The sequence below is a fragment of the Bos grunniens genome, chromosome 11 (genome assembly GCF_055505025.1).
Source record: "Bos grunniens cultivar Pamir isolate PY7600 chromosome 11, Bosgru_T2T1.0, whole genome shotgun sequence".
Lineage (NCBI taxonomy): Eukaryota > Metazoa > Chordata > Mammalia > Artiodactyla > Bovidae > Bos > Bos grunniens.
Window position 1 is genome coordinate 29,985,313 of NC_141175.1, and position 14,523 is coordinate 29,999,835.

General features: G+C 38.9%; 1 protein-coding gene across 12 annotated transcripts in view; it reads left to right on the forward strand.

Moving 5' to 3' along the window:
* TDRD15 (tudor domain containing 15) overlaps positions 1-14,523 on the forward strand; it is a 72,466-nt gene that overhangs the window by 28,818 nt on the left and 29,125 nt on the right. For 2 of the 12 annotated variants that reach the window (XR_015135825.1, XR_015135826.1), the window contains exon 3: positions 12,666-12,731. The exons of 9 other annotated variants lie outside the window; for them this stretch is intronic. The gene's annotated coding sequence lies outside the window, so the exon portion shown is untranslated. Of the gene's footprint in view, positions 1-12,665; positions 12,732-13,648; positions 13,697-14,523 lie in introns of all 12 variants that reach the window. One more of the 12 variants, XR_015135827.1, reaches the window with a different exon arrangement.

A 14,523-nucleotide genomic window follows, 5' to 3' on the forward strand; every position in this document is an offset into this window, starting at 1 on the left:
AGTGTATTTATTTCTGTCTTTATGTCCTTGAACATAATGATCTTTGAATATCTTCTCGTTACTAAATCATCATCCTTTTTAAACTCATTATATTCTTCTTATGGTGCCTTCATTCATCAAAAGTTTTGAAAGTCACTGTATTAGATGTAGGAGATAGAAAAATAAGTCAAATTCTGCTTCTTAAAGATATGTCATTTACAGTGGTGGAAACCAATTTGTAAACATTTATTATAAAGGTTGATATGTAGAAAGTGGGGAGTGAAAAAGTTGGCTTAAATCTCAACATTCAGAAAATGAAGATCATGGCATCTGGTCCCATCACTTCATGGGAAACAGATGGGAAAACAGTGGAAACAGTGTCAGACTTTATTTTTTTGGGCTCCAAACTCACTGCAGATGGTGACTGCAGCCTTGAAATTAAAAGACGCTTACTCCTTGGAAGGAAAGTTATGACCAACCTAGATAGCATATTCAAAAGCAGAGACATTACTTTGCCAACAAAGGTTCATCTAGTCAAGGCTATAGTTTTTCCTGTGGTCATGTATGGATATGAGAGTTGGACTGTGAAGAAGGCTGAGTGCCGAAGAATTAATGCTTTTGAACTGTGGTATTGGAGAAGACTCTTGAGAGTCCCTTGGACTGCAAGGAGATCCAACCAGTCCATTCTGAAGGAGATCAGCCCTGGGATTTCTTTGGAAGGAATGGTGCTAAAGCTGAAACTCCAGTACTTTGGCCACCTCATGCGAAGAGTTGACTCATTGGAAAAGACTCTGATGCTGGGAGGGATTGGGAGCAAGAGGAGAAGGGGACAACAGAGGATGAGATGGCTGGATGGCATCACTGACCCAATGGACGTGAGTCTGGGTGAACTCCGGGAGTTGGTGATGGACAGGGAGGCCTGGCGTGCTGCGATTCATGGGGTCTCAAAGAGTCGGACACGACTGAGTGACTGATCTGATCTGATGTAGAATGCAATAAAGGTATATAAGAGGTATTTTACGTCCACAGAGGATGGTGTATCTAACTGCCTAGGAACCAGTTAAAGGACTTAAAGAAGTATAATGTGTGAGTCTGATTCTTAAAAGGTATGGTATAGTTTGGTAGGGAACTTAGGAGTACCGGAAAGAAAATTATAGAAAGCATAGTACAGCCAAGTAACGCTGACTCACTACAAACACACTACTTTTGTTTTGATTCCCAAGGCCCGAGGGGAGGTAGGTGATGGGTATGGGGTTTCTCTTTGGGGTGATGAAAAATGTTCTGAAGTTCATTGGTGATAGCAGTTGCACAACTCTGAATATACTGAAGCTCATTGAGTTTTACACTTTAAAAAAGATAAATTTTATGACAAGTGAAATCTTAGTTAAACTTCTTAAATTACATGTATGATGCATATGTATAGCTTATGAATTAAGTAAGCTATCCTTTGAAACTGTTGAAGAAAGAAATGTAATGAATAGTTCTGATATCTGTTGCAAGGGTTTCAAAATTAAATGAAATATCAAACCTCAAGGTTTTTTTTTTTTTTTTTTAAAGACCCAGGAAAGGGAGCACAGCATCCTGAACCAAGAACATTCTTTGCATGTCATCATTAGTTATTGGCATATAATGCATTTTAAACTTTTGTTATTTTAAAATGTAGCATAAAGAAAACTGCACCAAACAGAATTATGCAGTTGGAGGAATTACTTCTGATTGAACACTGATGATAACCACTACACATTTAAGAATAGAACATTGCCAAAACTTCAGAAGTTCTTTCCCTCTCCTTTTTGATATTTATGCCTTTTCCAACTGAACTGCTATCTTGACTATTGCATATTTCCCTTCTTACTTTTTATGTTTTAAAAAGTTTTACCATCTAATATTGCCAACAGTAAAGAAGTAATGTTGCTTTCTTTTCTTTTAATGGTTGTCAGTGGAAATCATGGTCTGTTTTTGTATCTGTAATTTGCTTTTGCAGTTTTTTAGATGTTAAGATTCATCCATTTCATGTATAGCTATGGTTCATTCATTTTCTTTTTCAAATTAGTTTTCAAAACAATTTTTATTGTTAATTTATAATAGTAAGTTTCAGGTGTGCAACATAGTGATCCAGTATTTTTTATAGATTATATTTAAAGTTATTACAGAATAATGGCTATATTTGAATACTTTCACTTTATATATTGTAATTTGTACCTCTTAATCCCCAACCCTTGTTGTCCCCGGCCCCTCCCCCCATTGGTAATCAATCACTAGTTCTCTATATCTGTGAGTCTGTTTCTGTTTTGTCATCACATTCATTTGTGTTAATTTTTAGATTCCACATAGAATTAATAAAGTGTTTGTCTTTCTCTGACTTATTTCACTAAGCATAATATTCTAGATTCATCCATGTTTTTTGCAAATCACAGAATTTAATTCCTTTTAATGAATGAGTAATATTCCATATTGTGTTTTTTTGGTGTGTGTATGTACGTACCACTATTTCTTATTTGTTATTCTGTTGGTGGACACTTGGGTTGCTTCCTTATCTTGGATATTGTAAATAATGCTGCTGTGGACATTGGAGTACATATATCTTTTTGAACTACTATATTTATTTTTTTCAGATACATACCTAGCAGTGGAATTCCTGGATCATTTGGTAGTTCTATTTTTAGTTTTTTGAGGAACCTCCATAGAAATCGTGCCAGTTTACCTTCCCAGCAGCAGTGCACAAGGGTTCCTTTTTCTCTACATCCTCACCAACGTTTGTTGTTTGTATTTGTGATGATAGCCATTTTGACAGTTGTGATGTGATTTCATTGTTTTAGTTTGCATTTCTCTGATTAGCAGTGTTGAGCATTTTTTTCATGTACTTGTTGGACATCTGTATATTTTTGGAAAAAGTGGCTATTCAGGTTGTCTGCACATTTTTAATCATGTTTGCGTTCTCCTGTTGAGTTGAATGGGCTGTTTATTTTGGATATTAACCCTTTATCAGTCATATCATTTGCAAATATTTCTTCTATTCCATAGGTTGTCTTTTTGCTAATGGTTTCCTTTATGTGAAGAAGCTTTTACATTTAGTCAGGTCCCATTTGTTTATTTTTGCTTTTGTTTTCTTTGTTTTGCTGTGCTGTGCTTTGTTGCTCAGTCATGTCCAACTCTTTGCCACCCCGTGGACTATAAGCTGCCAGGCTCCTCTGTCCATGGGGATTCTCCAGGCAAGAATACTGGAGTGGGTTCCCATGCCCTCCTCCAGGGATCTTCCCAACCCAGGGATTGAACCCAGGTCTACTGCATTGCAGGCAGATTCTTTACTGTCTGAGCCCCGGGGAAACCCAAGAATACTGGAGTGGGTAACCTATCCCTTCTCCAGGGAATCTTCATGACCCAGGAATTAGACTGGGGTCTCCTGCATTGCCAGTGGATTCTTTATCAGCTGAGCTACCAGGGAAGCCCTTCTTTGTTTTGGGAGACAGATTTTAAAAAAATAGTGTTACAGTTTATGTTACGGTGTCTTATTATATTTGGGTCCTTAATCAATTTGGGTTTATTTTTGTATATGGTGTGATAAAATGTTCAGATTTCCTTCTTTACATGTAGCTGCCCAGTTTTCCTGCTTGTTCAAGAGAGGCTGTCTTCATTGTATGTTCTTGCCTTCTTTGTCATAGATGAATTGACCATTAGTACTTTGGTTTATTTCTGAACTCTTTTCTGTTCCATTGATCTGTGTGTCTTTTTGTGCCAGTACCAAACTAAAAGAAAGTGGAAGTTGCTCAGTCCTGTCTGACTCTCTAAGACCACCTGACTATACAGTCCATGGAATTCTCCAGACCAGAATACTGGAGTGGGTAGCCATTTCCTTCTCCAGGGGATCTTCACAACCCAGGGATCGAACCCAGGTCTCCCACACTGGAGGCGGGTTCTTTGCCAGTTGAACCATCAGGAAAACTCAAGAATACTGGAGTGGGTAGCCTGTCCCTTCTCCAGGGGATCTTCCTGACCTGGGAATTGAACTGAGGTCTCCTTCTTTACTAGCTGAACTACCAGGGAAGCCCATGTATGATGGTTTTTGTACCATGCTGTTTTTGATTAATGTTGTTAATAGGGAGTTTTGGTCTGTAGGCTTTTTTTTTTTCCTTCCTTGTGATGTCTAGTTTGGATATGGCATCAGGATAAAAGAATGACTTGGGAAATATTTACTTCTCTATTGTGTGAAGAATTTTATGTAGGATTGGTATTGTTTCTTCCTTTAAAATTTGACAGAATTTACCAGTAAAGCTCTTTGAGCCTGGGCTTTTCTTTACAAGAAGTGCTAATTCCTACTTCAGTTTCTTTGCTTGTTATAGGTATGTTCAGATTTTCTTTTTTTCCTGAGTCAGTTTTGGTTATTTGTGTCATTCTAGGAATTTGTTCATTTCACCCACATTATCTAGTTTGTTTACGTAAATTTGCTCTAGGAATTATTGTAGGGTTGCCTTCCAGGGCCTGTGGAGAATGGGTAGAACTTCTGTGCTAAGAGCTGAAATGGCTGTTAACTGCAGTTTACCCCCTATTCAAACTTTTTGCTTGGCAGTTGTAAGCAACTTAAAGAAGTGAAGTCGCTCAGTTGTGTCTGACTCTCTGTGACCCCATGGACTGTAGCCTACCAGGCTCCTCCATCCATGGGCTTTTCCAGGCAAGAGTACTGGAGTGGATTGCCATTTCCTTCTCCAGAGGATCTTCCTGACCCAGGGATTGAACCCGGGTCTCCTGCATTGTAGGCAGATGCTTTACCGTCTGAGCCACTTCAATTATTTTAAATCTTTGTGTAATAGAATTATTTAATACTGTAGACTTGTTTCAAGTATTCTTCAGCTGCATCTTATAAATTTTGAAGTGTTTGTTTTCATTTTTGAAGTTATTTTCTGATATATTTTAATTTATATTAATTTGGCTCTTAATAACAATGAATTTTTTCAGTTTTTGTCTGTGACTTTTAATTTTGCTGCTTTAAAAACTAATTAGAGGCATGTTTTCATATCCTATACCCTTTTCAAGTGTAGAATTCAATGTCAAGTGGTCTTAGAGAGTCAGGACTGAGCAACTTCCACTTTCTTTTAGTTTAGTACTGGCACAAAAAGAAACACAGATCAATGGAACAGAAAAGAGTTCAGAAATAAACCAAAGCACTAATGGTCAATTCATCTATGACAAGGCAAGAACATACAATGAAGACAGCCTCTCTTGAACAAGCAGGAAAACTGGGCAGCTACATGTAAAGAAGGAAATCTGAACATTTTATCACACCATATACAGAAATAAACCCAAACTGATTAAAGACCCAAATATAATAAGACACCGTGGCATAAATTGTCAGTGTTTTTTTGTAATTAAAAAAGTTGTGAACTGTCATCAGAAATAATTTTTATCATCCACTATCATTTCTGCTAAACATTAATCCCTGCATTTCATTGTGTGAATACACTGTTTTAGCTGTTCCTGTTTCCACTATTATGATTAGTGCTGCTAAAAAGATATTTTATAAGCATTTATGTGAATACATGTGTTCCTTTCTCTTGGCTATATATCTGAGTAGAATTACTGGATCATAGAGGAAAACAACAGAATGGGAAAGACTAGAAATCTCTTCAAGAAAATTAGAGATACCAAGGGAACATTTCATGCAAAGATGGGCTCGATAAAGGACAGAAATGGTATGGACCTAACAGAAGCAGAAGATATTAAGAAGAGATGGCAAGAATAAACAGAAGAACTCTGCAAAAAAGATCTTCACAACCCAGATAATCACGATGGTGTGATCACTGACCTAGAGCCAGACATGCTGGAATGTGAAGTCAAGTGGGCCTTAGGAAGCATCACTACAAAGCTAGTGGAGGTGATGGAATTCCAGTTGAGCTATTTCAAATCCTGAAAGATGATGCTGTGAAAGGGCTGCACTCAATATGCCAGCAAATTTGGAAAACTCAGCCGTGGCCACAGGACTGGAAAAGGTCAGTTTTCATTCCAATCCCAAAGAAAGGCAATGCCAAAGAATACTCAAACTACCGCACAATTGCACTCATCTCAAACGCTAGTAAAGTAATGCTCAAAATTCTCCAAGCCAGGCTTCAGCAGTTTGTGAACCGTGAACTTCCTGATGTTCAAGCAGGGTTTAGAAAAAGCAGAGGAACCAGAGATCAAATTGCCAACATCTGCTTGATCATGGAAAAAGCAAGAGAGTTCCAGAAAAACATCTGTTTCTGCTTTATTGACTATGCCAAAGCCTTTGACTGTGTGGATCACAATAAACTGTGGAAAATTCTGAAAGAGATGGGAATACCAAACCACCTGACCTGCCTCTTGAGAAATCTGTATGCAGGTCAGGAAGCAACAGTTAGAACTGGATATGGAACAACAGACTGGTTCCAAATAGGAAAAGGAATACGTCAAGGCTGTATATTGTCACCCTGCTTATTTAACATATATGCAGAGTACATCATGAGAAACGCTGGACTGGAAGAAGCACAAGTTGGAATCAAGATTGCCAGGAGAAATATCAATAACCTCAGATATGCAGATGACACCACCCTTAAGGCAGAAAGTGAAGAGGAACTCAAAAGCCTCTTGATGAAAGTGAAAGTGGAGAGTGAAAAAGTTGGCTTAAAGCTCAACATTCAGAAAACGAAGATCATGGCATCTGGTCCCATCACTTCATGGGAAAGAGATGGGGAAACAGTGTCAGACTTTCTTTTTTTGGGCTCCAAACTCACTGCAGATGGTGACTGCAGCCTTGAAATTAAAAGACGCTTACTCCTTGGAAGGAAAGTTATGACCAACCTAGATAGCATATTCAAAAGCAGAGACATTACTTTGCCAACAAAGGTTCGTCTAGTCAAGGCTATGGTTTTTCCTGTGGTCATGTATGGATGTGAGAGTTGGACTGTGAAGAAGGCTGAACGCTGAGGAATTGATGCTTTTGAACTGTGGTATTGGAGAAGACTCTTGAGAGTCCCTTGGCCTGCAAGGAGATCCAACCAGTCCATTCTGAAGGAGATCAGCCCTGGGATTTCTTTAGAAGGAATGATGCTAAAGCTGAAACTCCAGTACTTTGGCCAACTCATGTGAAGAGTTGACTCATTGGAAAAGACTCTGATGCTCGGAGGGATTGGGGGCAGGAGGAGAAGGGGATGACAGAGGATGAGATGGCTGGATGGCATCACTGACTCGATGGACGTGAGTCTGGGTGAACTCCGGGAGTTGGTGATGAACAGGGAGGCCTGGCGTGCAGTGATTCATGGGGTTGGAAAGAGTCGGACACGACTGAGCGACTGAACTGATGGTAAATTTATGTTTAACATTTAAAGAATCACTGAACTGTTTTCCTGAGTGGCTGCACCATTCTTCCATTTCTACTAGTCATATGTATGCACCTGATTCTCTGTATCTCTGTTAATATCTGTTACTTGCCATTTTTATTCTTGCCACATTAGTGTATGTGAAATGCTGTTTTCTGATTTTAATTTGCGTTTCACTAATGACTAATGATATTGGGCATTTTTTCATGTGGTTATTAGTCATTTGTATATTTTTTTTTGTATAAATATGTCCAAACTTTTTCACCGCAAAAATGTTTTTGTCTTTTTATTGTTAAATTATAAAATTTCTTTATATATTCTGGATACAAGCCCCTTATCCTGTATATGGTTTACAAATATTTACCTCCGTTCTGTAGGTTATCTTTTTACTTCTTGATTGATGCTCTTTTGAAGCATAAGAGTTTTAATTTTGGACTTCAGTGTACCTGTTTTTTCTGTTGTCACTTTTGCTTTCAGTGTCATATATAACAAATCATTGTATAATCCAGGATCATGAAGATTTACATGTTTTTCCTAAGAGAATTTTAGCTCTTATGTTTAGATCTTTGATCTATTTTAAGTTAATTTTATATATGGTATAAAGCCGGGTCTGCATTTTTTTTGGCAAATGGATTTCCAGTTTTTATAGCACCACTTTTTAAAAAAAGACTATTCTTTGCTCATTGAGTTGTTGTGGAAACTTTGTCAGAATTAGTTGACCAAAAATGTAAGGATTTACTTGGGGATTCTTAATTCTATTCCATTGATCTGTATGACTAGTCTCATGCTGGTACCTCATTACTTTGATTATTATGGCTTTGGAGTATTTTTGATGTTAGAAAGGTAAATCTCCATAGTTTTTTTGTTTTTCCAATTGTGGGGCTCCATTGGCTATATTACATTTTTATTTGAATTTGAGAATCATCTTGTAAATTTTCACAAAAAGCCAGCCAGAATTTTTATAAACATTTGGTTGAATGTGTAGATTAATTTGGAGAGAATTGCTTTCTTAGCAGTATTATCTCTTCCAATTTGTGAACAGGGAGTATCTCTACATTTGTTATTTAATTTCCCTCAGCAGTGTTTGCAATTTTTAGTGTACCAGTCTTGAACTTCTTTTGTTTCTAAATATTTCATCCTTTTGATACTAAATTTTTAAGTTTCTTTTTTCAGTTATTCATTGTTGATCTATAGGAATACAGTTGATTTTGAATTTTGATCTTCTGTCTGGTGACCTTTCTGTCTTTTTCATTGGTTCTAATTTGTACATGTGTGTATATGTATGTGCATGTGTGTGCCTTTGAATTTTCTGCATAGAAGATAGTGTCATTTACAACTAGATAATCTTCCCTTTCAAGTGTAGATGCCTTTCTTATCAGATTACATGAGGTAGAACTTTCAATATAATGTTGAAAAGTTGTGAGAGCACGCATCTGGGCTTTGTGGTCTGTCATGGAGGAAAGACCTGTCTTTTCACCATTAGATATGATATTTGTGGTAGGTATCTTAACTTCTAATCATGTTGTGCAAGTCCTTGCTATTCTGAGTTTATTGAGAATTTCATCATGAATAGATGCCTGATTTAACCGATTATTTTCTCTTGGTTATTGATCAGTCTTTCCTGCCTTTTTAAAAAATTATATGATGGATGGTGTGAATTTATATTATAGTAGCTTTGTGGTTGGGAGAAGGCAATAGCACCCCACTCCAGTACTCTTGCCTGGAAAATCCCATGGACGGAGGGGCCTGGTAGGCTGCAGTCCATGGGGTCGCTAGGAGTCAGACGCAACTGAGCGACTTCACTTTCACTTTTCACTTTAATACACTGGAGAAGGAAATGGCAACCCCCTCCAGTGTTCTTGCCTGGAGAATCCCAGGGACGGCGGAGCCTGGTGGGCTGCCATCTGTGGGGTCACACGGAGTTGGACACAACTGAAGTGACTTAGCAGCAGCAGCAGCAACTTTGGGGTTATGTTATTTTCTTCTTAAGTCTTTTAAACTTTTTGTTCTGATAGGTAGATAAACTGCAAATGCATCACCTGAATCATACCAAGATTTAGTTTAAGGAAAGATCTATTTCAGTTTTATTTTAAGGAAAGATCTGTTTGTTTCTCCACTTTGTTCATGGTCCCCACTTCTATGGCATAAGTTTTCTTGGGTCTGAACTGAATGCCAGCCAGGGTTGCTTTATGGGGTGCTTATGCTCTAGTTTGGCCCCAAATGCGAAATCTTTCAGGCACTCTTGTTACCTCTAGAATTTCTTTTCAATTTCAACTTCTTAACACAACCAATTAGAATCTTGCCCTGTAAATTTGCAGTTTAGAATTTGGCTAAGGACTAAGGGCATATCATGCAAGCCTGAGGGATTCACTCTTTCTGGCCCCCCTCAGTATGGCATTGCGAATTCTACCTACCACAAGGTGCACTGAACTTTGATTTCTGCATCCTTAATTTAGCAAAACTACTGTCCTATGCTTCCATTTTCTGAACTGTGGCCTGTGTAATTTTCCGAGGGAGAGAACTTGGATGACTACGGGGATTCTCTTGTGTCTTCTTTCTTACAGCCCTACATAGGTGCTTGAAGATTTTATATATTCATTCTTGGTTTTGTCTCCAGTTGTATTTAATAGGAGAAGTCTAATACCAGGTACTCATAGCCAAGACCAGAATTTTCTAGTTTTTCATTAACTTTTACCATTGGACAGCTCAATCTTCTGTTTATATGCTTGGTATTTTGATTACGTTTCTTGATCTTGAAGTAGTAGTCTTAGGTAACGAATGTCCTGTAGAGCCCAGAGGCATGCTCCCCTCTGGTTAGCAGAGCCATGTGCTCTAAGAATGCCCCCTATATGTGCTGTGTGGTCCCTTCTGTTGTGGCAAGGGCTGCTGTGGGTACAGTGGTAGGTAGTATTGGTCCCTGGCACAGTTGACTACAGTCTGCATCAAGTGGCTGCAGGTTTACTGGAGGGTGGGTAGGCTTCTTGTGTGGTTGGCTCTGTGGCGCAAGCCCTCTTGGCACTATTGCTGGCTCACAAGAGGGTAATTCATTATTCTGCAGTCTGTGTGGCTTCCGGCAGCTTGGGGCTAGGGCAAGCCTTGGTCCTTGCAGGGCTTCCTGTGTTGCCTGGAGTTTGGGAGCTGGGCTGGGTCCTAGAGTAGCTGACTATGGGGGCTCTGGGAGCTCAGGTTTTGTGCTAGCCTGCTGGTGGACAGGTAAGCCACTAACACTCACAGGCTAGAGGGAGGATCCAAAATGGCACTTGCCAGCACCAGTGTCCTCTTCGAACAAGGTCTCCAGATGGCTTCTGACAGCATCTGTTTCTCTGGGGGGTGGGGTTCCCCATTGCCTCCCATCTCTATGGGTTGGAGGCTCTTTAGGATTAACAACAGGTGAGTCCTTTCAGATCACTATCTTTGTGCTGGGACTCAGAGCCTGTGAGATTTTGCATGTGACTTTTTAATCTGTTTCCTATAGGTTTCCAGCTCACCTGAACAAAAACCCTGCTGGTTTTCAAAGCCAGGTTTTCTGATGCCTCGTTTTCCCTGTGCAGGACCCTTAGACTGGGGAGCCCAATTGCTCAGACACCTCACTTCTTGAGGAGACCTCTATGATTGCACTATTCCTCTGTTTGTGTATTGCTGAAATGGGGATGTGGGTCCTGACTGTACTGTTTCTCCATTCCTCCTGCCCTGTATTATTCTGTTTCTGCCTATATGTCTTTAGTTGTTGAAAATATTTTCTGCTAGTCTTTTAAGTTGATATTCTATCATATGATATCATAAATATCATAGACGGTTGCTCCTGTAAGTAGTTGTAATTGTGGTGTGTCTATGGAAGGAGGGGATTCAGTGTCTTCCTGCCCTGCCATCTTAGCTACCTATCCTCAACAATTGCCCATCATTCTTACTGATTATAGTGAACCCATAATAAAGGTAGCATGAAAATTGAACGTGAAAGTCACTCGGTCATGTCCAACTCTTTGCAACTCCATGGATTCTAGCCCGCCAGTCTCCTCTGTCCATGGAATTCTCCAAGCCAGAATACTGGCGTGGGTGGCTATTCCCTTTTCCAGGGGATCTTCCCAAACCAGGGATCAAATCAGGTCTCCCACATTGCAGGCTGATCCTTTACCATCTGAGCCACCAAGGAAGCCCCATATTTCACTTTAATAGCTGGCATGCTGATAATAGTCAGAGCCTTTGCCCCAGTATATTTCTTTTTTTCCTTTTAATTGGAGGATAATTGCTTTATGATATTGGGTTGGTTTCTGCCATACCTCAGCATAAATCAGTCAGGGTATACATATGTCCCCTCCCTCCCACTCCCTATGTCCCTCCCACCCTTCTGGGTTGTTACAGAGCCCCGGTGTGAGTTCCCTGAGTCATCCCAATGCATTTGTTAAATCAGTTGTGAAGAAAATGTTTTTTGAGTGTTCTTTGGGAACTAGGGAATTAGTGAACAAGTCACATAGTAAATACACTTGCATTGTTATATCCCTATGAATTTCTTCTATATCAAAGGTTTTCAAACTGCATATATCCTATCTTTTGGAGGATTTGTTAAAACAGGGATTTCTGGGTCCCAGTGCCAAAATTTCTGATTTAGTAGCTCTGAAGGAGGACTGAGAATTTTCATTTTAAACAATCCCTAGGTAATGGTGGTGTTGCTGGTCTGGGGAGGCCATCATTTGAGAATTGTTTTATATTATACAAATAGAACCCTGGAGAACCCTGGGTCAGGAATATCCTCTGGAGAATGAAATGGCAACCCACTCTAGTATTCGTGCCTAGGGAATTCCATAGACAGAGGACCTTGGCAGGCTACAATCAACGGGGTTGCAAAGAGTCGGACAGGACTGAGCGACTGACACTTTCACTTTCAAATAGAATTCTGGACATCTCGATTTCCATGTGTAGCACCATTGAGTCCACATTTTACTCAACCAGTTGAGCAAGCTATTGGAACCACTCTCAACTACTTAACACATTGTAATAGTTACACAGGTAAGATAGTTGAAAGTGTTCACAAGACTCTTGTATACTCATAAAATGCTTTAATAAAGGTTGGACATACAGTGTGATAGGAGAAAGTAAGCAAAGGCAGACATATGAAAGCTTTTCTCTGTCACCCAGGACATGCTTCATACTTAAATTGTGACCCATCAGAAAACATGTGAGATCCCTTTGACTTAGGAGAGCCCCATCCTCATCTGAGAGAGGATCTTTCATATCCCTGGGGTTATTTTTTTATAGATCTGTGTTCTGTTTTAGTGATGCAAAAATGTTTTTAAGTTTTATTTTGTTCTTTGCACTGTTGGTTTTGTTCTCCTAGATTTTCCTCAAAATTTTTTTTTTCAGTCCACTCATGTTGGTTAGTGAAGAGACTTAAAACAATGATTGGAACTTCTCCATTCATATGCTGAGGTATGATCTTACAGGAGCAAAGCATTTTGTTATGTTGGCTTCTCTTTGATCCATTTTCCCTGCTAACAGTCCTCTTATCTACTACTTGGTGGATATATGCCAGGTTGTCAATCTGGAAGCTAAATTAGGAAACAGGTTGGTGAATTCTATGTATAGTATTTCATTTTGTCTCTAAATTTTGAACACAATATGTTACCCATGCCTTCTGTTGCGCTTGGCATCACCAAATTAGGAGCCTCTCTTATTTCCGGTATAAATTCTCTAGAGCAGTGGATTGCAAACTTTTATTCTCAAGTTCTCCTTACAGTCTTAAAAACTAGTGCAGATCCCAAAGAGCTTTTGTTTATGTGGATTATATCTATCAAAATTCACTATGTCAAAAAATTGAAGATTAAAAATAATCCATTGACAAATAGCAATCTAATTATATTTTAATTTTATAGTGTGATTTTAAGATTAGCCTAATTCTTTGAAGATATTTCTGAAATAAAAAAGCAGTGAGAACAATGTCATTGTTTTAAACTTCATAAACTTAATGCCTGCCTTCATGGAGGACGGCTGGATTTTCATACTTGCTGTTGCATTCAGTCTGTTTCTATATCACATGTTGTGTGGTTCTTGGAAAATTCCCTTCTGTACTCATGGGAGAATGAGAATGAAAAAGGCAAAGCACATCTTAATATAATAATGAAAACAGTCCTTATCTTTATCGACTGGTAAGATAAGAAAGGGTTTCAGGGCCCCAGTAGTAGTACCCAGACCACAGTTCGAGAGCTGCTGCTTTAGAAAATAAATAAATATACCTCTACTGAGTAGTGGAGAGGTAATTACCTAGGCATTTGGGGTTGGGCTGAGGTCATTGGTTTAATTCTTCTGTACAAAATCTCAGTAAATCCTTTTTTTTTTTTTTTTTTGAGCTTTACCTGCTTACCTCCTCCTCCATAAAAATAAAGCTCTGCTGTAAGGTATGTCCTTGGAAATGCTGTTTCAGATATTAAGTGATTGGCTCTGATCCTCTACCATGATTCTGCTTTCAGAGAAGTTGGGCCAAAGTTGTTATCTGGGATTAGAGAGGAAGGGAAAGTTGGATCAAGATGGCAGACAAACTCTTAGCTAGAATGAGATGGTGTATCTTTATCTCCACAGCCGTCTCTTAGCAAAATCTGTCTAGGTCAGACTATTCGACTATTTGAATAGATATCAACTAATTTTCTCTTTCCATTGCTGTCTTTATTTTTGTCCTTTGGATTTATCTTTTTTTATTTTTTCTGTTATTCTAATAGGGCTTTAAGAGGCAGCACAGATATGTGTTGTAGCCATTAGTTCTTCCTTCTGTCATTATGCATGGTTGACAATAGTACTTTGATCTTCTTTACCATTTATTTCTTGATTAGTTGGTATAGGGGATTTTCCAAAAATGGCCACAGTGCTATTTCCTGTTCTTATTTTCTTCTTCAAAGAGTACAGAAAATGATGCTGTGTGACTTCCAAGACTTGGTCATGAAAGCTGTGTTTCTCTAACTTGTTCACTGGAATACTTGTGCTTGATGCTGAGCTGCCGTGTAAGGAGGCCAGTTACCGTGAGCTAGCCACTCTATGAGGAAACCCATTCTACATGGAGAAGAAATGTTTGGGTACTTTTTTGATAGCTTTAGCTTATGACTGTTTTAATATCCCTGTATAAGGCCCAGACATTATGAAGCAGTGCTCCATCCTGTCTGAATTTCTGCATCACAGAATCTGTGAGCATAGTAATACCATTATTTTTATCACTAGGCTTTGGGGTAAGTTG